General features: G+C 38.1%; 1 protein-coding gene across 3 annotated transcripts in view; it reads left to right on the top strand.

Annotated features, from left to right (window-relative positions):
* CTNNA2 (catenin alpha 2) overlaps positions 1-23,295 on the top strand; it is a 1,515,416-nt gene that overhangs the window by 46,067 nt on the left and 1,446,054 nt on the right. The gene's annotated exons all lie outside the window — the stretch shown is intronic.

Below are 23,295 nucleotides of genomic sequence, written 5' to 3'. Positions count from 1 at the left end.
TCCTTTGTTCTCACGGGGGATCAACATGACTTTGCTGTGTTGGGGCCAAGGTATAGTGTGTCCAACTCTGACTGATCAGATCAATAAAAGATCTACCACAGATCAGGCACAAGTAGTTCATAGGAACATTTGGAGTGGAGATGTCTCCAAATTTGTGAATTTCACATTGCTTTTGAGCCAGTGGAATTCTGCTTTGCTCATAGAGTACAATGACTTCTTTGATGTGGGCACACCATGCTGGGAGGTCTTATACCTATATCTCCCATGTCTCGAAAGAGATTCCAAAGTTTATCAGAGAGATCTGGAGAGTGTCTGTTTATCACTTGTTAGAGGGAAGAACTGCTCTGCCTTGGTAGAGGGAGTTGGCTCCCCAGATGAATCCCTTATACCACTGAAATCTTTTGACCAGTCTATAGCCCTGTCCTTGACTTTGCCTATCATACTTTATTGAAGGAATATTAAAGAACCTAAGGAAACGAGTTTGATTTTTTTAACTTTGAAATTGAAAATTATAACTATTTATTCATGGTTCTTTTTTCAGATGCTTAACTTTATAAGTTTATAACAAGTAGATACTGGAGAATTGCTGCATAATTAGAGTGTGTCTGTGTGTGTGTGTGTGTGTGTGTGTGTGTGTGTGTGTGTGTGTACTTGAAGTATGATAGATCAGCACGGTTTAGTAAATTTTTCAATCTGCCATATAATATTGTACCTTTTATTTTGAATTTCCAGAATGATACCTTGGAGCATTTCAGTTATCAGTATTTTTTCATTACATCATTTTGAATGGAAGCTATGCCACAGTACTTATAGTCATTCCTCTCCATGGTGCTGGAAAACTAATGATTCTGTTGCACCTTTTTTTGAAGCCATACTTTCTGTTTTACCAAACTTTTAGTTTGAAAATTGCATGTATTGTTTGATAGTTCTTAGAGTTCTTAGACCCAAAGAGTTTCTATGTTGCTAATATAATTTCTTTGTGCCCCTGTTTTTCCTCATTTTCAAAAATGACCATGTATTTTTCTCTTACTCCTGTCAGCAAAACTTATTGACAAAAGATGAACTATCCTAGAAAATTCATGATTAATATTTTATTGTGGGGTCTGAACCAGTGTAAATTGTCAATTTATCTGTGTCTTACAGGGTTCTTGGGACGGGGGCTGTCATCTTGTGACTTGCTTGTCGTTATTAAACTTTGTTGTCTGATGAAAGAATTTACCCCAAATCTTCCTGACCCCAGAGCTAGCCTTTTATGTCTTCTGTCAGGTTGCTTCTTAATCATAATATCTGATGTTAAAAGGGGAGAAATATACAAGAAAATAGCACTTACGTTCAATGGAAAGTTTAGAGTCATCCACACTCTCAAGTTGTGATTGGAATCAACAAATCAACAAACCCTAACTGTTTCTGTTAAATCAAACACTTAGCCCATTGCTGTTGAAGCAACTAACATAATGTTATGCTCTGATATCTTATCCAGTTGAGACTATCTCTACTGTATCAATCCTTTGAAGGCTTTAGACAAGGAACACAATTTTCTTGATCAATTTGGAAGTGGTTGAAATCCACTGGAAAAGGAATGTCATTGTATAAAAAATACATTTATATAGAAATATATGGCATAGAAAGTATATTTGGATTGGTGAGATGATTACATCCTGTTGGACTTGTATAGAACTTTCAAGCTAGTTTGAAATTGGCTCTTCAAGCTTCTAGCTGCTTAGTGGTAAAAGCCTTCCAGTCAAGCCCCCTTGGAAAGGAATCGCTTCTACCCTGCTTGACCCGAAGAGGACCTTGTAAAATCTGAAATATCTGTAAGAATTTGAATTTTTCATATACACTCTATAAGCATCCCGGGAATAACCAGTGTGTTCATTGAAAACCAAACATAAATTAGACACAGTGAAGTTTGTTTGGTTTCAGTATTGTACAAAAATTCTGTCAGGAGTGACACCATTACCAAGTAGAATATCTTGATGATTCCTGATAGCTATCAGTTGCTCCCTTTGCAGTGCACTCAGATAATCACAGGTACTCTTAACATGTAAGACCACTTTCTTCTAAACTCTATATGTATTTGTACAAGAGTGTATCAGCTAATATTTTTTGGAAGGAGGGAATGTTTTTCCAACAGTTTTTCTTATTATATCACTTTCATAAATAGCCTTTTAAAAATCTATTTAAAATTGGCTGACTAATGGACATGAATCAGTGTATAAAAATTTAATAAGCATCTACTGCATGCCAGGCACTGTCCTAAATGCTGTGGATACAAAGTGGCAAAAGACAGACACTCTTCTCAAATAGCTTGCAATCTAATGGGAGAGACAACACACAGACAGACATATAAAAGAGCAAGGCATATACAGGATAAATAGGAAATAATTAAAAGAGGGAAAGTACTGGAATTAAGAGATGTTGAGGAAGGCTTCCTGTAGATATGAACTGATAATTATAAGGGGAACATATTGGTGGGAGGTGGTGAGATATAGTACTTGAAAAAGGTACCTTTTTCCCTAGTACCTCATGACTAACTCTAACGCTCAGAGAGGATGTAGTGTCTGCTTTCTGGGGACGCAGCGTGTCAGCGTGAATGCAGGCTAGGCTTTGTAGCTCCAGAGCATGTGATATATTAGTCTTTATGATTTTCTGTTTTTGTAATGATTGTAGTTAATTTTCACTCCTTTTAAAAATTGGCTTCTTGTTTTACATGACCTAAAGTAATTTAATTTTAATTGGATTCCAAACTTTTCAGAGGATTGTCTTACATTCTGCATAAATACTGTGACACTGAAGTGAAATTGGTTATCAAGGGATGCTATGGAAAACTAGTGTTTTCTAAGATGCTGAAAATGAGGTTTATTTTCATTTAACTTGGATGAGTTTATTGAACTTGTGCCAAAATGCAAGAGATACCCAGAGCTCTGTTTTGGCATTATCATTTTATGAGACAATAATTGATTTTTAAACATCTTTGTGTTACAGGAAAAATGAGGTCGGTTTCTCCTATGTTCCTTTATTAATATTGTTTGATAATCAAAGTTGAATGCTCCCAAATTATAATGACTAAATTGGCTCCAAAGAAATGTTTTTTTAAAGATATGTCTCTCAGCTTCTTTGTAGGTCTGAAAAACTATGTGTTTGGAACATGAACTCTAAGGGCTGGTTTTTTTTTTTTTTATATATGTTAGGTGCACTTGACTTTTTATTTTTCCTCGCTTTTTGTAATTTTTTATTGTATGGGAAATTTTCTGGGTTGGGATGGGCAAAGGATGTAAGAGAAAATGTAGGTGATATAAAGTATATTAATGCAAATTTATTTTTATATTACTCACCATGCTCTCTCTTTTTAACATAGATGAAATTACTTATTATGCAGTGTATTTTTTCCAAAGGCTTTGAGAATTTAAAGATAGCTTAGAAATTTTCTATCCTGTTTTCTCATTAAACAGATAAAGATTGACTTATCATTGTTATAAACAGTCAGTGGCAGTTTAGAAATGGAGTCCAGTTCTAGTTCCATTGCACTCTGCTGGCCATTTCAATATTCCTAATAGCCTCAGTGATTATAGAAAATACATGGAGAAACAGGTTTTCATAAAGCTATATCTTTATGCAGTCTAATCTAGGAGAAGGGTGGCCTCCTTACCTCAGCATACCCAATACAATTCTTGCAATGAAGTAATAGTACTGGGGGGACTTCAGTGCTTGAATACCATTAAAATAGATGCTTTCTTGGGGCTCGGTAGTACAGATAAAACTGTTGCTGGGGTTTCTTGAATTTCTCCCTGTCTATAGATCATTTCCTACTTTGTACCTCCTTAGGTAGCCTAGTAGCCTCCTTTTCCTCGGAGTTACCATATTGGTGCCAGATTTAGTGTGGATGCCAAATCAACTTCAACCCTATAGCAGAACTCCCAAGCGAAAGCAATCCACCAGATCCGGCTTCCCCAGAAGCAGGGATTACAGGTGTGCACCATTATATCTGACAATACAAGTCCTTCTTAACCTTTCTGTCAGCTTTGATACTGTTGATCACCACCTTCTATATATTCTTTCTTCTCCAGTTTTTCATAACACTGTTCTTTTCTGGTTCTTTTCCTGACTTTTTGTCCTCTCTCGTCTTTTCTTGTTGTTCCTTTAAATCTTTTGCCTTAACTACGGGTGTCTCTCAAAGCTCTGTCTTGGCTCATCCCTTGCTGCTCTATATTATCTCACTTCGTGATCATATCAGCTCCTAAAGGTTTAATTACCAACCCCATCCTGATATGTACACACATATATACACATACAACACATATATATACACTATATACACATACATACGTAGATACATATATACATATACACACATACACATATATCTCTAGTCTTATTCTCTCTTAAGAGCTACTCTCATGCATCACCAACTGTCTTTTGAACATATATAACTGCATATCCCCAAAGCATCTCAATCTCAATATGTTCAAAGCAGAATTCATTATCTTTAGCCCTCATCCAAACTTCCTTGTGACTGTCAAAGGCACCACCATCCTCTCAGTCACTCAGGCTTGAAACCAGGGTATACTCATCAACTCTCAACTCTAGCCTTTCATTCCATGAACACAATCTGTTGCCAAATATTTTGTTTCTACCTTCAAATTATTTCTCTTATCTTGACCCTGGGACCAGTCTCTCCCTCTGATTAGAGAGGGTGGAGTATGGACATTGAACAGTTCCTCCCAAATGCTTCACTAAACGCTTCTTTTTCCACGTGGCTACTTACTTGACTTAATTATCTCCAGAAACTCATCATTTTGCAAGATGAAATCAGCTCAGAAACTCACTTTTTCAGATCATTTCCCACTTCCTGCAAGACCTCACCATGCCCTTGAACTAGGTAACCTCTGCCCCCTTTAGCTTCTTTTTGCATGATGTTTCCCCCATTAGACCATGAGCTAAAGGCTCCTGAGGGCAAAGACAGTCTTAGGCCTTTCTTTGTATCCCCAGCACTTAGCACAGTTCCTAGTACAGAGTAGTAACTTAATAAATGTAATATTAACTCTGACTCACATATGTTTCTTCTCCACTCATAGAGCCAGCACCAGCCTCGTGTAGTAAATATGTCACCCTCTCTAGTTATCTTCAATAAATGACTTTCTGTTACCTCTAGCCTCACAAGGAAAATTGGCATTTAATGCCTTTTATAAACTGGGCCCTTTCTACCTTTCCAGGATTCTTGCACTTTCCATCCTCCTTTGTAGTCTATGATCTAGCAACACTGGTCATATTGTCCCTTGCACATGATGTTCCATCTCCTAAGTGTGACTTTTCACTGGATATCTCCTGTGCCTGGGGTGATCTGTCTCTGCAGACCTTGGTTCCTTGATTTCCTTTGTGATGAATGAGAAACTTGAGAGATAGAGTTTCTGGGTAATTAATAATCAGTTTGTTAGTTAGACTAGCTAATAATCAATAAATTGATTTCTCTTGGTAACCAAAGACAAAACCATGGAGATACTGAATGTTTTAAATACTTTTATAAAAGGGGATGCCCCTGAGAGGAGAAATCAACCTTGATTGGTGGGCATTTAATGAGGAGGAAGTCTTCCGCTCCTCCTGCTGAGAACTTGACTTGATTATGAGACTCACTCACCTCCAGCACTCTAGACAGAAGAATCCATCTTTCCCCACTCTGATTGATTTTGTCCTTCATGAGCTAGGTCACCCTAAATAAAATCCAATGCATGGATCCAGGGACATGGGCTCTTACATTCTAAAAAGAAAGAAGTAAGCTCTCCTAGTTGGGTGAGGTCTCTTACCTTCAAGATTCAGCTCCAATCCCACATTCTGTAGGGGAAAGTTCCTTCCCTCTAAGGTTACTTCCCTTTTACACCTTGTATACCTTATGTGTGCATATTTATTGTGAGTTCTTTGAGGGCAGAAACCTTTTTGAAAAAGTATTTCTATATATACCTAGCACTTAGTACAGTGTGCTGCACATAGTAGATTCCTAATAAATGCATGATGCCTGACTGCCTTTTTGACTGAACCATTTCTTTAGTCATTTTCCTCAAGGTGCCAACTCCTTAAGGTAACAATTAAGATCTCTTGGTTCTTTAATGAAGTTTGCTAGGGAACAGTTGACAGCTATGTACATACCCATGTAGAAATGTTTTCCTTAATTAGATTCTAATGAGATATTTGGTTTTTGTGATTTCTTAGGAGCCATCTAAAGGTTTGAATTTAATATGAGTTTAGAAATAAAAACATAAGATCAAGGACTCTCTCCAGTAAAGATCCCTTTGTTAAAAACTGAAGAAGTAAGATGACGCCTTTGATCAAAGAACTTTGGTGGCAACAGGACAGGGTTGTCTAAGAAAGGCCACAATTCACTGTTCAGCTAGGGGAGGTGGACTGATAGGGAAGCCAGATGTCAAGTCCAAAGAATTCTGTCAATTTTGTCCCTGTCCCTCACCTTCTGGACTTCAGGACAAGGCTGGTATTACTTAGACAAACAAATTAGTTTCTCTGGCTTAGGGATGTCTGTTGAAAATCTTCGTACTTTGGTTCAGGAGAAGAAGCAAGAATTAATCCAGGATAGTCAAAAGGACCCAGTGAAACTACAGTTAGTGAATCTGAGAAGTAAGATTTGCAAGATTTGAGGAACATTGGGGCAGTTACTATAGTTTTGATATAGGTGCTAGTTTTTTTATTATTCTGGTAAAACTGAAAGGAATAATAATAGATAAGTCCAATGATTCAGGGAAAGAGAGAGAGAGAAAGAGAGAGAGAGAGAGAGAGAGAGAGAGAGAGAGAGAGAATGGAAGAGGGGAGGATGAGGAGAGAGGAAGGTAACTCACTAGACCTACTCAGTGATGTTTCAGTGATTAAGGAAAGGATTTTTGGAACTTAAGGGCCTAGGGGTTATTTTTGGGTCCCCACATACAGGCCCAGAACAACAGAAAACAACACATTTCCTGATCCCTAATATATTTTTAGGAGAATTGAGTTTTCAGTACTCAGGTGACAGAAATAAAATTGATTTTTAAAGTTCATATGAAATAGAAAGAGGACACTCAGTAAGCATCCAAGTACTAAGGAACCCAGAAGGATAGAGAGTATGTCACATGTGAGTAGTAGAATCTAAGGTGAAAGGAATTATTAGATAAAAGTGTCAGCCTTTAACAGAGTGGTGCCTCTCTTCTGTTAGTTTTTGTTCAGTTGTGTCCAACTCTTTGTGACCCCATTTGGGGTTTTCTTGGCAAAGAAAAGTTGGAGCAGTTTGCCATTTCCTTCTCCAGCCCATTTTACAGATGAGGAAACTGAGGCATACAGGGTTAAGTGACTTGCCCAGGGTCACACAGATAGATGGTCTAGGGAGAGGCCAGATTTGAACTCAGGAAGAGGTGTCTTCTTGACTCTAGTGCCACCAGCTTCCCCTAGATGCTTCCATCAATAGTGCAACTCTTAACAGCTGGGATGACAGCATCTGCAAGATAAGGTCTGCAATGTTCCCCTAAAAGTCCACAGTAAGGGCACAGTGTCCTGTCATATTTAAAATCCAGTGGGAACAGAGGGAGAGCTGAGTTTAGTGAGAAAGAAGAGGCCTAGCAGGTGCTATATGTCAAGTGGGTCAGAAGTCAAAGGAAGAAGATAGAAGTTTCATCAGTTCAGGGAAGAGACCAGCCAAGGCAGGGTTAATAGTGTCAAGCCCAGCCAGGATCCAGAATCTGAGGAGTCAAGCACCAAGGATGAAGAGGTCAAGTTAGGAGGCCCAAGACTAAAGAAGGTCAGGGACATTATCAGAGTCTGTGCAGTGACTGGTTAGAAACCAAGGTCAGTGAATAGGAATACGGAGGGCTTAGAATACAGCTAATCTTGCAGCAGGAATGGGGCTTGTTCACTGGACAATGACTTGATGAATATTGAACAATGATAAGTTATCCTTCCTGCTAGAGCCTAGAGGTGATATTAGTATGTGAATGAGCCAAAACCAGTAGATAGAGGCATGGACTGATCAATCTGATGGAACTAGGGAGTCAGGTGTAGAGAGGCAGACTAATTCCTTAAAGGGTGATCCTTACTGAACCACTCTGGGAATCTGAGATCCCCTGAGCTTAAAAAATATCTTGAACTTTGATATTCAAATGGTATAGCATTTTTATATCATTATTCATTTGTTTTTGGTCTGGTGATTTCACTGGTGCAAAGAGAAAACTCCCCAAAGAGGAAACTCCCCATACCTCAATTTGTGTAACTCAATAATAAATTATGCTATTTATAGCCTTAGAAATTTGGCTAGAGAATTAGAAGTCACGCAGCTAGTGTATGACAGATATAGGATTAGAGCCCAGAACTTGCAGGCTTTACAATCCTTATTTTTTTTCAGATGAGGCAACTGAGGTATCAAAACATTATTTAACGGCTGAGTGTAATTTAGCATTCTTTATTTCTTGTCCCTTAACTGCATTGGGCCAAATTTTCTTTAACCTGACTCATGTTTGGAAGAATTTGATTATGAATAGGCAATTAGAGATAGCACTGAGGTTCTGGTATATAATTCTCATTTCATCCTTTTGTTCATCCTGACATCCCTCTGTCCAGTTGACCCCAACCAAAAGGAATACTCAAAATTACATCTATATCCCCTTTGTATACAATGATTTTCTTCTGTGCTTTTATTATTTGAAAGTGTCAAATGAGACTGAAGATCCTCTATTTGTAAAACCCTAGATATGAACAAAAGGGGTTTTGATATCTGGAAAAAATGAACTGGTCATCTGAAGGAGGTTTTGTTGCTGGTGTTGTTCACAAGAATAGGTTCCATTTTGATGTATCTGGAAAATGAATAATTAAAGACATATTTAAATGTAATATGTGTCAATATGGTGCTAATATTTAGGATGTCAATGTCTAATCTTTCTCCTTGGTAATTTATCAAAAACTCCTATTAAAGTATCATAGTAAGTTTCTCCCTGTACACTTCTGTCTTCTCCTGCCCCCTACCATATCCTCTTACCTTGAGTTTTGAGCACTGTCAGAATCAGCTGGTGTCAGTTCTTGTGAATGTCCCTCTGTAGCCCCCTTTTTGAGATACATTAGATGGAGGTTAGGGCCTGGAGGTGTTAGGTGATCAGTGGAGGAAACAACGATCTTCTGTGCATTCCCAAACTGAGAAGACAGTTTAGCACTAGAATTTGTGCAGGGAAATTTGACCACTGTTGATTGTCTTAAACTATAAGAATTGAAAAAATACTGAGGAAGTTGGAGTCTTGGTACCCTGTTAGACTGAAGCAGTCAAGGAAATATGAAATTGGAATTATAATTGTTTTAGGAATCAAGAATAGGTCTGTATCTTGTTATTATAGCTGTGTTTGTTTGGGGCTGTTTTAGCATCTGTCTCTATAATTTTGTAGAATTATTCTGTGGGAGGCAGAGGAGTTCTGGGGAAAGAGACTTCATTTGATTCTTGTCTCTGTTTGACCTTGGCCAAGTCACTTCAGGCCTCAAGTTTCCTCCTCTCTTAAATGAGGAGTTAGAGCTAACCTTCCAACTCCAAATTTTTTATCCTATGCAGAAAGAATGGTTAAGATTAATTTTCTAGCTCTCCCTTATAAGAGACAGAAACTGATGCAAAAGTTTATTTTATGCTCACCTTAAAATGTTGCAGATTTTCAGAGGAAGGGCCAAGTTATATAATTGTTGCAAACCACACAGGGTCATTGTTACAAAGCCAGATATTCCCTTCCCTTTCCTTTACAGGGTAGCTAGGTAGTCAGGAAGGTCTGAATTCAGATGTGATAAGTGGGATCCCAGACATTTACTAGCTGTGTGACCCTGGGCAAGTCACTTCACCCTGTTTGCCTCAGTTTCTTCATTTGTAAAATGAGCTGGTGAAGGAATTGGTAAACCACTGTAGTTATCTTTGCCAAGAAAACTCCAAATGGGCTTGCAAAGAGTCTGACATGGCTGAAATGACTGAATGAAGCTATATAGTAGGAGATAAAAATCAACTTGTAGCTATGAAAAGCACAGTGTAAACACACACACACACACACACACACACACACACACACAATGGTGATTTCCTAGAGAGTGAAGAACAAGAGGTTGCTAAGACTGATAACACCATTTGAAGAAATCTTTGAACTCTATGTTATATTGATTGGTAGAAAAATCTCCCCACAGCATATTTAGGATAAATAAGATGAAGAGGGCCATTGAAAATTCATTTGTCAATAAAATATCTTGATGATATTTGCTCTTTTTTCCTCAGATTTTACATCTATCCTATGTTACAAACAACTTTTCATATTAGTCTAGGGATAATGTCTAAGTTCCCTTTCCTTCAAATGGAAACAAGACATGTTCTTAAAAATCCAAGAAAATAGTTATGACTCAGTCTTGGAGTGTGCCATAAGATCTAATCAGCTAATTAACAAGCATTTTTAAATGCCTACCATGTTACAGGCACTCTGCTTAACACTAGAGGTATAACAACAACAACAAACCATGGTCCCAGGTCTTGAGGTACTCTCTTTCTAATTGGGAAGAGAACTGCACATGCATGATCTGTTCAGGGTGGATGGAAGGTAAGCTCAGAGGAAATACATGAGCTGGGCTACAGGAATAGCATGGGCCTCCTGCAGAAGCTATGATCTGAGTTGGAGTCCTGAAGAAAGCCATGCAAACTAAGAAACCGGTGAAGGGTCAGAGTATCCTCTGCATGGTTCAAGAGGAGTGAATGGGGATAGCTGCACAGGCAAAGGCATGGACTCAGGGTATCTGATGATTTTTGGACCAGCCTTTCACTGAAAGAAAATACTGGACCCTTTACAAAATTTTCTGGGACAATAACTCATTTGTAGAACTTGAAGGATCACAAAGTCTATTTCTGCATAACAACTTCAAGCTTCAGGCAGCTGGAGGATTGCTAACTAATTTTATAATGGAGGGCAAACTTTGGGTTAGTGACTTCTCTTAGCTATTAAGGAATAGAGCTTGGAATTACCAATCTTCAAATCTAACACTCCACATACTACAGCTAAGTGTAGCTGAGCAGGAGCTAGAAGACAAATCTTCCATCTTCTAGTTGGATTTTCCATTTATTATATCGCATAATATATTATGAGTTTACTTTTTAGTATCTGTGAAGCGAAATGTGGCACATTATTTCAAGAGTAGAATTGGTAAAAAGTGAGGAAATAGCATAACCTTCTATAATTCTTATGCATCCTCTGAAGCTGATGACCTTGAGAAAAAATAACTTGTTCTTCTGAAAGACAATGGATTGAAACTTTCATTTGGAGCTTGCACTACTGGAGTAGGAAAATAGTGAAATATTCAGTCACACATAGGTAAGGAGGCAGCTAGGTCTTACAAGTGGCAGTGGCTATAGTGCTGGACCTACAGTGAAGAAGACCTGAGTTCAAATTTGGCTTGATATTTATTAAATATGTGGCCCTGGACAAGTCACTTCATCTCCCTCAGCCCCAGTTTCCTTATCTGTGAAGTGTGGATAATAACATAGCACCTACTTCCCAGGACTGTGGGGAAGATAACATGAGAAAATATTTGTAAAGCATTTTGTAAACCTTAGAGTGCTATATAAATGCTAGCTATCATCATTACCATCATCATTATATACTTTATTATAATTTTATCATTCATAATGACTTTCATTAAGAACAATTCATAATATCCTAGTTTGTTTATTTGTGTTTGTTTTTCCAGTGTTACTATAAGGCTGGTAGAGAGGCAGTATGGTGCTGGATTTGGAGTCTAAATGTATGGCTATGGTTAAGTAATTAAATTTCTTTGGCTGATCCTTACACAACATTCAAAGACTTAACTACTGAACAATTTTTGATCTCCTTTGGTGAAGAGTTCCCTTACCAAAAAGAAAAAAAAAAGAACCGCACCAAACCAAACAGCAACAACAACAAAAAATAAAACCACCTTGACCTCCTAGGTATTACCTGTGTCAGGGAATTATTGTATGTATTGGTTATCTAGATTTTCATAAAGCATTTGAACCATCTCTCCTGCTGCCTTTCTAGAAAAGAGGGGGAAACATTGGCTAGATTACAGTATTCTCAGGGACTCAGAACTCCTGAAATGGCCAGACCCCAAAAGTTCTTATGGAGAATTCCCTGTTATCTTCCAATAAATCCAATACACAATTATTAAGGACTTGCTAAGTGTGGGACTGCAATTAATGAAAAGAAAGACCTTCTTTGTCCATAAAGAATTTATAATCTAATGGAAGGAGACTGCACATAAAAGGAGGCAGAGACCAAGAATACTCAGCAGGGAGTTGTTCTCAAGGAGTTGAAAGGCAACAGATATGGAATGAGCTGAAGAAACATCCAGTTTCTGCCCTGTGTAAAAGGAGGAATTTGGTACTGGTAATTCCAGCCCTCCTGTCAGAGGGAGAGGAGGCTGAAGGAGATTGTCAGTCAAGTAAGCAGCCTGCTGATGAGCTTAACCTGGGAGAGGCATCCTGTTCACTGGAGCTGAAACCAGACAGAGCAACAGATGTGGAGTGGGGATACATTGAAGTGCCTCAAGAATCTGAATTTGGTTTTGTGCAGTTAAATTATCCTATTGTTGACTTAGATAAAGGCGCCATAAGGATATTCTTTTAGATTGGGCTCTGGTGATGCAAAGCTAGGATAGACTGTTAACAAACTGAATTACAAAGTTATTATTTAGAAAGATCTTTATCAGTTGCACTGTTGGGCCTAATCTAATTAGATTGTATACATATATGAATATACATATGAATATGTGTAGACATATATTCATGTGTGTTTTCATTCAGTCATTTTGAGTATTGTCTGACTCTTTGCGACCCCATTTGAGATTTTCTTTGCAAAGACTGTGGAATGATTTGCCATTTTCTTCTCCAGCTCATTTTATAGATGACAAAACTAAGCCAGACAGGGTTAAATGACTCGCCCAAGGTCACACAGCTAGTAAGTGTCTGAGGACAGATTTGAACTCAGGAAGTTAAGTCTACTTGACTCCAGGCCTGGCACTCTGTCTGTTGTACCACCTAGTTGTCTATATGTATGTATGAACATATACATACATACACACATGTATATATGTATGTACATATACATACATACACGTACACATATACACATGTATATATACATGCATATATAAATATAAACATGCATATGTGTATATGCATACACACATGTGTGTGTGTGTGTGTGTGTGTGTGTGTGTGTGTAGTTAGGAAACTGAATAAATGACAGTTTATCTGAGAAGATACCTGGTTATCTTAGCAGTCTATAAGCTCAACATGAATCAATAGTGTTATTTGCAAATCTATTCTGATTTTGTTACTCCATATGTAAATGTCTTCATTGACTCTCAGGTCCCTGCCAATTGAGGTATAAATTCAGTACTTTGTCAAATGCTTGTTGAGAGGATGAAGGTCCATAAGATATAATTTTTCCTCATTGACCAACTGAGATTGGGATCCTCAGTTTAGCTTGGAAAGCCAATGCTAACACCCTTATTAGTGACCTATGCTGGAATCAAATTGGGAGGGAGCTCAAAGAGCATTTGAATTCATCTCTGTCTTTCTGAATAGTACCAGGTTGTCATTGGAAAAGCATTGGTGTCTGGCCTATTCTTTTAGATCTCCAGGGAAGGAAATTCTACAAGCTCCACTGGCAACCCATTGCTAGCTTTGACAACTCTTACAGTCCTTATATCTAGCCCAAATCTCTATTACTGCCATTTAAGCTCATTTGCCCTTGCTTTCTCTTCCATGGAAGTGAAGATCAGGTCACATTTATGCTTATAATTCTGATATCTCCTCATACATAAATTAGAACATAGTTACTCCTTACCTAGGGACCTTCTCTTCCCAATTCTAATGTCACTATCCTTAAAGGTAATTTAGGGCATCAGGATAGAGCTATTTCTTTTAATTTATGCAGTCATTTTCTTTCTACATTCTGCCCTGGGTGATTATCCTTGAAATACTCATTGTTTCAAAATCTGGGAACAGAATGTGATAAGTATACTCTGAATGTGGAAGAAGTTAAAGCCCTGGGGTAAAAGTCCCAAGTGGTATTTTTCATTTGAAAATTATAAACACCATTCACTACATTTCCCTTCCCCTCCCCCCTTCTATTTATAAAAAGGGCCTGTTTGATAAGTGCCCATTTACTTTTAAACTCATTGACTTTTGAATGGGTTCATTTGCATTCAGATATACAAATACTGAGTCAGTTTCTTTCTGCGTATAAGTGACTGAAGTTGGGCACTTTTGGAAATGTCATTAACTCCTACAATTGTTTTCCTTGGACCTTCAAAGACAGCATTATTTGTAGTGAGTAAGCCATGTGTATTAGCATTGTTGAGAAATCAAGTGCTGGCTCATTCCAGTGGCATAGGTACCATTCAGTTGTCTGATTAGTAGTAGCATCCCCTTTTGAAGAGGATTTCTCTGTTTGTGCATGACATTCTGTCACTTGCTGTTGTTGTAATTTCTGTTGTTCAGTCATTTCATTCAAGTTCAACATGTGAGAAGCATGCTCACTCTAGAAAGAACAATCTTTGTTGTGAAGGCAGGAAAGCTCTTATTTTATTTTACATTTGTTTTACTTTCCTTGTGAATGGGTAACTCCCTAATGGAGCACATTTGCTCAGACAAATGCAAGGCTTTTTATTTCCTGTTCCTGAATCAAATTTCCCCCTTGTTCTCCATTGGCTGGATGCAACTTCTTGAACCACCTCTTCCATGTTCTTCTCCTTGATATGTTCCCCCTCAAACAGCTCGTTAAGCATGCATACAAACTTTGACCTTTCACTTAATCAGAAGCCTGGTTCTGCTAAGTCACAGGTCTGATTAGAACCAGTCAGTCACCTCTGACTTATATCCTGTTATCACTCCTGAAAAGCTGGGAGTAATTTTTAATCCTGTGGAACCATAATTCCTTCATTTGTTTCTCACAAACACTTTGAGATCCCACTTGGGATTTTCTTGGCAAAAATACTGGAAGAGTTTACCATTTCCTTCTCCAGCTTATTTTACAGGTGGAGAAACTAAGTCAAACAGGGTTAAGTGACTTGCCAAGTAAGTATATGAGGCCATGTTTGAACTCAGGAACATGAATCTTCCTGATTCCAAGCCCTGTGTTCTATCCTGTGTTCCACCTAGCTGCCCTGTTCTGTGATAACATAATCTAGTAAAAACTTTTATTTCAGTGGGGTTAGATCTCTAGCTATGGGCAGAGTTTTCCCTGGTGAAGTTTGGATATGGTTTCATTGTTTCCAAGGATGATTCCCACTTGATGGTACACTGCTGACTCTGCAAAGCTGCTCATTAGCTTTAGTACATGTACGTGTGTTTAACTCCTGAGTACAGTAATTAGCATATAACAGTTTTAGAATGACTCTCCAGCAATTTAGATGACAGCATCTATTGAGATGAAAGCAATCTCTGAAGGGAGCAGAAGCTTATTCTAAAATTTAAATCCAAGTTCCTTGCTGCATTCCTCAGTATGCCTGACTAAAAGTGGTTTGGGATCATAGTTGAATGAATATGCAACTTCATTCACTTATCTGATGCTGAGAAAAAAGGCTCTTCTAGGGTATCCTGAACTATACTCTAATTGGCCTTATCAAAACATAATGGTCTTGGAATCTTACTGGACTTCCTCAGACCACAAAAGAGAACCAGGAGCAAGCCATGACAGACAGAGTTGAAAGAATATTGGCTTTAGACTTAGAATGCTATTAGAATATTAGACTTAAAATCTTCAGAGACTTAAAACATGGTGCTACTAATTCCTATTTATGCATTTCTGATTCTCTAAAATTCAGTTCAATTCAGTAGCTATATATTGAAAATGAACTCTGTGTCAGGTTCTTTTGCAAGTGTTATGTAGACAAAAAAAAAATGAAGCAGTTCCTGCCCACAAGTCTTTCACATTCCATTAGTAAAAAGGAACAGACATATTAAAAAAATAAAAGCTTATATAGAATGCATGCTGAGTAAATACAAGCTGATTTTTTTTTGGAGGGAAGACTGAAAACTCTTAAATATAGGCAATCAAGATGCACCTCCTGTAGGAGGTGACACAGTGTTTTAAAGAAGTTTGGGGATTATGTGAGGTTGAGATTAGGAGGAAGAACATTCTAGCCTGTATAGAGGAACAGAAAAGGAAAATGAATGAGGAGCAGGAAAAAGGCCAGCGTAGTTGGGATTAGAGTAGATGTTACAGGGAGTGAAGTGAAGTCGAACTACAAACTGGGGTTGGAATTGGATTGTAAAGAGATTTAAATGAAAAAGACCCTAGTTTCTCTTTGTGCATGAAGCTTCATTAACAGGGGGATAATGTGGCCAGATGACAATTTAGGAAGATGAATTTTACAGTAGTGTAGAGGCTGGTTTATATGGTGATAGAGAAGGCAGGGAGTATAAACTCGGGATTTCTCAACAATCAGCTTTTATTACTGAGGTCTTGCTAGGAGGTATACTGCTAAATTTGATAACTGGGGCCTTCAATTCTTTGCTCTACTCTTGACTGCCAGGGCTAATTCAGATAAATCAATAACTGACCCTTTTCTCTTCAGCCACAGGTCACAATTCTCAGAGCTGCCCCCACTGGGTCCTATGGCAAATAGTGCCAAGACAAGATGCAGTAGCTGATGGGAAAGGGGGAGAGAGCAATCTTCTCCCCTCCTTGCTGCCATCTGTTGGAAATACAAAGGAAAAGATGAAGAGTAATGTCTTACTTCAAAGGTGGCTGTCTTCTTTGATGCCAGGGAGAATAATTCATAGCTCTTGTAAGAAGGACTCCCAGACTTGACAAAGTGTATGTTTGTTTAACAAGCCACTAGGGTATGGTGAGTCTAGTTTTTGGTCAGTTAATCTAGTAGGAAGAACTTCACACTTCACAGAAAATGTATCACTGTGTCTTTATGTGCACACAAAAATGTGTGTATGCATATGTGTACATATATATGTCTATGTGTATGTGTACGCACACATACATTAACATGTTGCTGTCTCTTTTCCCTGATGTCAGTGATTATTATTCCTCTCTTTTATTTAATATTATTAGTAGGATCAAGGTTTCCCAAATTTTCTCTCTAATCAGACAGCAAAAGAAATTCTAAGTTTGGTCTGATGGGTGTATCCTTGCTCATTGTACTTGCTCAGAAAGTCCTGGAAAGTCTTGATTCTCTCCTTTGTCGGATAGGTGATATGGAAATTTACAAGTTGGAGATTTAGGTGAGCCAAGTCCTGTATCCCAGACCCTCACTGTAATATAGTGCAGCCTCTCATTGTAATATTCATTTTCTCATCAATTTTTAACCAATCAGTGTTGATTGCCACCCTAAGGAATACCTCTTCTTCCCAGGGCATATAAACTGTGAGCACAGTGCCATTAGGGATCTTTGGTCTAAGAGAGACAGCCAAATGACTACCCTTTTATTAATAAACATGCTGGCCTTATTAAAAAATGATTAAATTATCCAGAAATTATCCTTTTGGACTTTTTAAATGTCACAATACAATAAATTGGATTGTAGGGGGAGGGTGGAATTCAGCTGATCTGCTGTGTCTTGATCATCTCTTCTTTCCTTATTTAATTGCAATGTTTGGTTGAAAAATGGGTGGGAGGAGATACAGGTAAGTAGGGAAAACACTTCTAAGATTTGAATATTATATGGTGATTTTTCTAGATTTTAATTAATATTATCTCTGGGATTCTTGCTTTAACTGTGCAGTATGGAAAAATTTTGGACCTATTTCAGTTGGTCTCAAATACGTATGCATGTTTATTTACACACATTGTGGGGTAGAGGCACTTGTTCAGTATACTAGATTGATATAGTTATGAGATTGAGGAAGCCCAACTAGATGAAATATATCATACTACAAGTAATTTCAAGGATGGAGGCAAGATAGTTTTGTCATGTGGAAATAAGTGAATCAAGTGCTTCTTAGGTAAGCCTAGCATTTTGTAGTCTGCTTACTTATGGTCAGTGGTGGCCTCTTAGCCCTAGATATTTGCAAGTCAAAAATTACATGGTCGTGATTGAAGCTAAAACATCAATCCTTTTGTGTCATGATTCTCATGAAATTTAGTTTTATAAAACATCGCTGTTTTCCAAGATTCTAATATGACTGATAAGAAATGAAGTTAAAGCAATCAATTTTATTATTTTTCTTCTCAGTGTAGAACATTCAGTCCGATTAAACTCAAATGCAGATCCAGGTGACATAGTGATCAGGTGTGGAACATTCTCTTGGGATTACATTTGGAAGAATGACTATTATGGTGCTATTTTTCTTTCTTCTCTCCCTTATTTTTTATTTAAAGAGTATCTCTATGTAGTCTCTGCTTTTATTATTCACTATACAATTTTATGAATAATTGTTGATCCTTACTGGGTTTGTATCTGAGTGATAAATTTTTGTTTCTTTAGAACTAAAGTGAATGTTTGTTTAGGTGTTAACTACTAAAGTCAGGGAAAAGAGACAACATGTTAATGTATGTGTGTATACATATGTATGTATATATACATATATGTATTTACATAGGTATATACAAGTTTCTGTGCACATACACAATGCAACTCTTCATGTCACCTGTTGGGGTTTTTTGTGGCAAAGATACTAGAGTGACTTGGCATGTCCTGTTCTAGTTCATTTTATAGATGAGGAACCTGACTGAGGCAAACAGAGTTAGATGACCCACGGTCACAGAGCTAGTAAGTGTCTGAGGCTGGATTTGAATTCAGGAATAAGTGAATTCACTAATGTGAATCCTACCTAGTTAAACTCCAAGCAGAGATGTAGGTTCATGTCAGTCGGTGATATGGTATAGAAAATTGATGTTGTTATAAGCTGATTATATGAAAGCAGATCAAATTTACTCTGTTCTATTGTCATTTTGCCAATGGTATTTAAAATCATTGGATTCTAGATTGAGAACTAGGACAGAACTCAGAGGCTACCTAGGCCAGTCCCATGTTTTATGGGAAACTGAGGCAAGGGAGAGCAAGTGACTTTCCCAAGATCACAAAGACAGTAAATATCAGAGGTGATTTGAACTCAGATCTACTGCTTACCCAGTGAGAGGAGTCTGTGTTTTAGCCCAATTACATCTCTTTCAGAGTATGCCTTTTTCTTGCCTGTGAAATATAGAAGTGGCCAAAAAGAGCATCTCACTGGCTTTCACTGATCATTAAGACTCCTAGGAATATATCAGATGTTTAGAATTGGCAAGAAGGTAAATGAACATAGCATTTAGAATCCAACCAAGTGTGTTAGTTCATGTGTGTTACAACTTGAAACTAACTGAAATCTGGAATTTATAAGTGAGGCATTAGAAGGAAATAAATTTATTCAAGATAACGTACTAAATGTACTAAGTCAACTAGTCTAAAACTAGGTTGGCACTAACTCAGTAATAATTGAGTCCCCCAAGTCATGCTTCCTTCCTGCATACGAGTAACCAGAATGATCATTCTTTTCTTTGTGGCTATCACTAACTATAACTATAACTACATATACGCATGCATGTATGTATACATATGTGTGTATGTATACATATACATGAATGTGTACATATGTGTAATTTATAACTATATGTGGCGTTGTTTATTTTTCCCTAATTGTAGCGCCAATGCGATATTCATGGTACCCACAGTGCCATTCACAGCACAGTTCTGAATCATGAAATACCACAGATTCTCCACATGGAAGACAGAACCAAAACATTTATTCAGGCACCAGAAACCCAAATCCATCGTAGTGGCAAAAACCTGTACACAGTAACAATGCTGAGGACAACACCCTTCCCAAGTCTTGCCCTGCTAGACTTCCCACAAACCAGGTCCCTTAAACAAATTACAAACAGACTTCCCTAAAACAAAATGCCCTTCTCTCACTCACAGCCAGCTACGGGCTGGCCTGCATCCTGCACTTCTGACAGCTCTCTCACTAATTTCCTCTCAGCTCTGCTCTAGTTCCTCCTCTTCCTGTTCCACCCATTCAACAAACTCCTCCTATCACAGACTCCATGTGACTCAGACTTCTACTTCAGGCAGGTCACATGGACCTATTAATGAATGGGAAACATCTCCCCATTTAAATTATCATTACACTAATGGATATCATATGTTTTCTCTGATATTACTGTTACCTTTTTAACAACTTCATGAAATTTGATTTGTTTGTATTTTTTTCTCAGTAGGGAGGGGGATTGGATCTGTGATTTCCTTGGTTTAAGGAACTTCCAAGTGTGCAAATTCCCTCTACCATGGCAGTATTTGAATCCAGGCCTTTCTGAATTAGCTGTCAACATCATGCTGCCTCTCCTAATCAGTATCTAAAAAGAAATTCCAAATTAATAAATTCATTTCCTGTGTCCTAATAGTATCTCCTTTGGTCATCATGTGATCTCTCTATTGCATATGGAATCAAGTGGCAAAGATCACCCTTCCTTGGAAGATTATTCCTTTTTGTTTTTGCATGAAAAGATGTGTTGGAGGATGGTGTTGGTATATACTATGTGAGGAAGATCACGTCATGGCCATTTTTCACAAACTTAAGTGATGAGACAGTAGGTAGAGCATTGTGCCTGGAGGCAAGAGGACCTAAATTCAGATCTGGTCTCAGATACTTACTAGCTGTGTTACCCCAAATGTGCTTGCCTCAGGTTCCTCATATGTAAAATGATCTGGAGAAGGAAATGACAAACTACTTCAGTATCTTTGCCAAGAAAATCCCAAATGGGGCCATGAAGAGTCAGATATAACTGAAGAATAATTAGAAAACAAGTGAAATGGAATGAGAGTATTTTATGTTTTATTTATTTTAAAATAATCTACACTAAAAAATTATGAAGGATGGCAGGGTGATTCTTACTTTGGGGATAGCAGGGTTAGTCCTCATCTCTGCAATGTGATTCACCGAGTGAGAATGGGGTAAGAGAGAGGATGCTTTTCCCCATCCCCAAGACCCTGCATGGCAAGTCTAACACAGCATGACTTTCTAGGATGGCACATGATGAACTCCATTTCCCCCTCTCTACTCACAACCACATTAGTATAGATCACCACTCTGTCTCACTTGAACTTTTACTGAAGGCCAGATCCTAACTGATCTCTCTGTCTCGAGCTTATGGATAAGAGATGTTGTCCATGAGGAGCTGACAAGACCTGGCAACTGATTGGATGTGTAGGTAGAAGAGAATGAGGAATCAGATGGTGAGTCTCTGTTGTTCAGTAGATACTTCCAGAAGGCAAAGAGACTTTGGGAGCTAGCTCAGCAAATACACTGAATTTGGTCTTCACCTCAGATTGGTGCCATCCACAGCAATACAAGATCGGCAATAGCCAGACCTCTTCTCTAGAATGACTCTGGTCCTTTGACTTTGAGATAGTCCTTTATGAAGGACAGCTACTGGCACAGTGGATAGAGCACTTGGCCAGGAGTCAGGAAAGGCTGAGCTCAATCTGGCCTCAGACACTTGCAAGTCATATGACTATGGGCAAGTCAATTGACCTTGTTTGACTCAGTTTCTTCATCTGTAAAATGAACTGGAAAAGAGAATGACAAACGACTCTAATATCTTTGCCAAGAAAACCCCAAATAAGGTCATGAGGATTGTACATGACTGAACACTGGACATAACCTTCTCAAATCTTCTGACCCACCCCGAACTCTGTGCATCATTCACATTGTTGTTCTTGCTTTTATCTTTAGCAGATGGCAGTCGATATGCTGCCTTTGAACCTTTGCACAAGCTCTCTCCCCCATCTCTGGAATTCTCCCCATCTTCACTCGTGCCTCATTATGATCTTTAGTTTCCTCCAGGCTCAGGTCAAATGCTCCCTTTTGGAACAGGCCTTTTCTAGTTTACACAGTTCTCAGTCACTGTTCCGAAATTTTCATTGATTACACGCACACACATACACACACACACACACACATACACATACACACACACATACACATACACACACACATACATACACACACACACATACCCCTATATCTATATCTATCCATCTGTCTTTATCTCTGCAAACCTTGTATTGGCCCTATCAAATATAAATTTCTGCAGGGCAAGTGCTGCTTTGTATTTGTTTTCGTTTCTCCTGTGCCTAGCACAGTGTCAGACTTAGATGAGGTTCTTGAGGCTGGATTGAAATGGCTGAAATTTCTGCTTTCATTGGGTTTTGATACAGTGTAGCTAAAAGCAGAAACGCTAGGACTGCAGAGTGGGAGAAAATGGAATCCAAAGCCTTTGTATCCTTTTCTCTTTCGCTCTTTAAAACCATCAAAGAACCCACCAATTAATCTTATCAATACTTTATTCATATAATAAGTTGTATTTGCTTTGAAATATTGTCAGTATGGTATACTCAGCAAATTGCCAAGGACTGAGGATGGCTTTGGTTTCTATCCCTTCTGTGACATTTATTGCCTATGCAATCATGGTCAAATGGTTTAACAACACTGAGCCTCAGTTTTCTCACCCTTTAAAATGGGAATAATAATATGTCTAGTAGCTAGTTCACAGAGGTGTTACAAAGCTCAAGTTGGGCAGTTATGTGAAACATTTTAAGATTAAATATCAGTTATGAAAAAGACAAACTAATAACCATTCTTTCCTATCATCATGTGATATATGGGGTTGGTTACTTTGGGAAATAAAAGAATATTTCACGTATATTAGTATGGTACAGTAGGAAGTGACAGTGGAGCAAATGGTGGTGACATAGACACTCTCTCTCTCTCTCTCTCTCTTCCTCTTCCTCTCTCTCCCTCCATCCCCCCCTCCCTCTCTCTCACTCCCTCCTTCTCTCTCTCTTTCTCACATCTGTTTTTACATATATACATATAGCTATATATCAATTCTATGTCTACATCGCTTTCTACCTGTCTATATCTAGATATCTGTATCTACCCAGATATGATTATGAATATAGATCTAGATACCAGTACTTACAGTGATGTTTATGTTCTATGTGAAAAGAGATATACTGAGTAAACTATTTGTTAAGAATGGCTTCATTAGATTATAACTAACTTTTTAAAATGCAGAGAGTTTGATTCTCCCATATTTTTTCCCAGAATCTATTAGTATATTCTGAGATTTCCTAGGGGCAAAGTGAAATAGGTGCAGACATTGCCCTTCTGTTGTAAGATACAGCAACTGGTTCCATGCATTGAGCTTGTACTCACTCAATTTCAATGTCATCTAAGTCCTGTACTTTTCGTTGCATGAAGCTGTGGGAAAGAACTGGGAGGTATCAAAA

The sequence above is a fragment of the Notamacropus eugenii genome, chromosome 1 (genome assembly GCF_028372415.1).
Source record: "Notamacropus eugenii isolate mMacEug1 chromosome 1, mMacEug1.pri_v2, whole genome shotgun sequence".
Lineage (NCBI taxonomy): Eukaryota > Metazoa > Chordata > Mammalia > Diprotodontia > Macropodidae > Notamacropus > Notamacropus eugenii.
The sequence above is the reverse complement of the archived record's forward strand: the minus strand, read 5'-3'. Positions and strand labels throughout refer to the sequence as shown.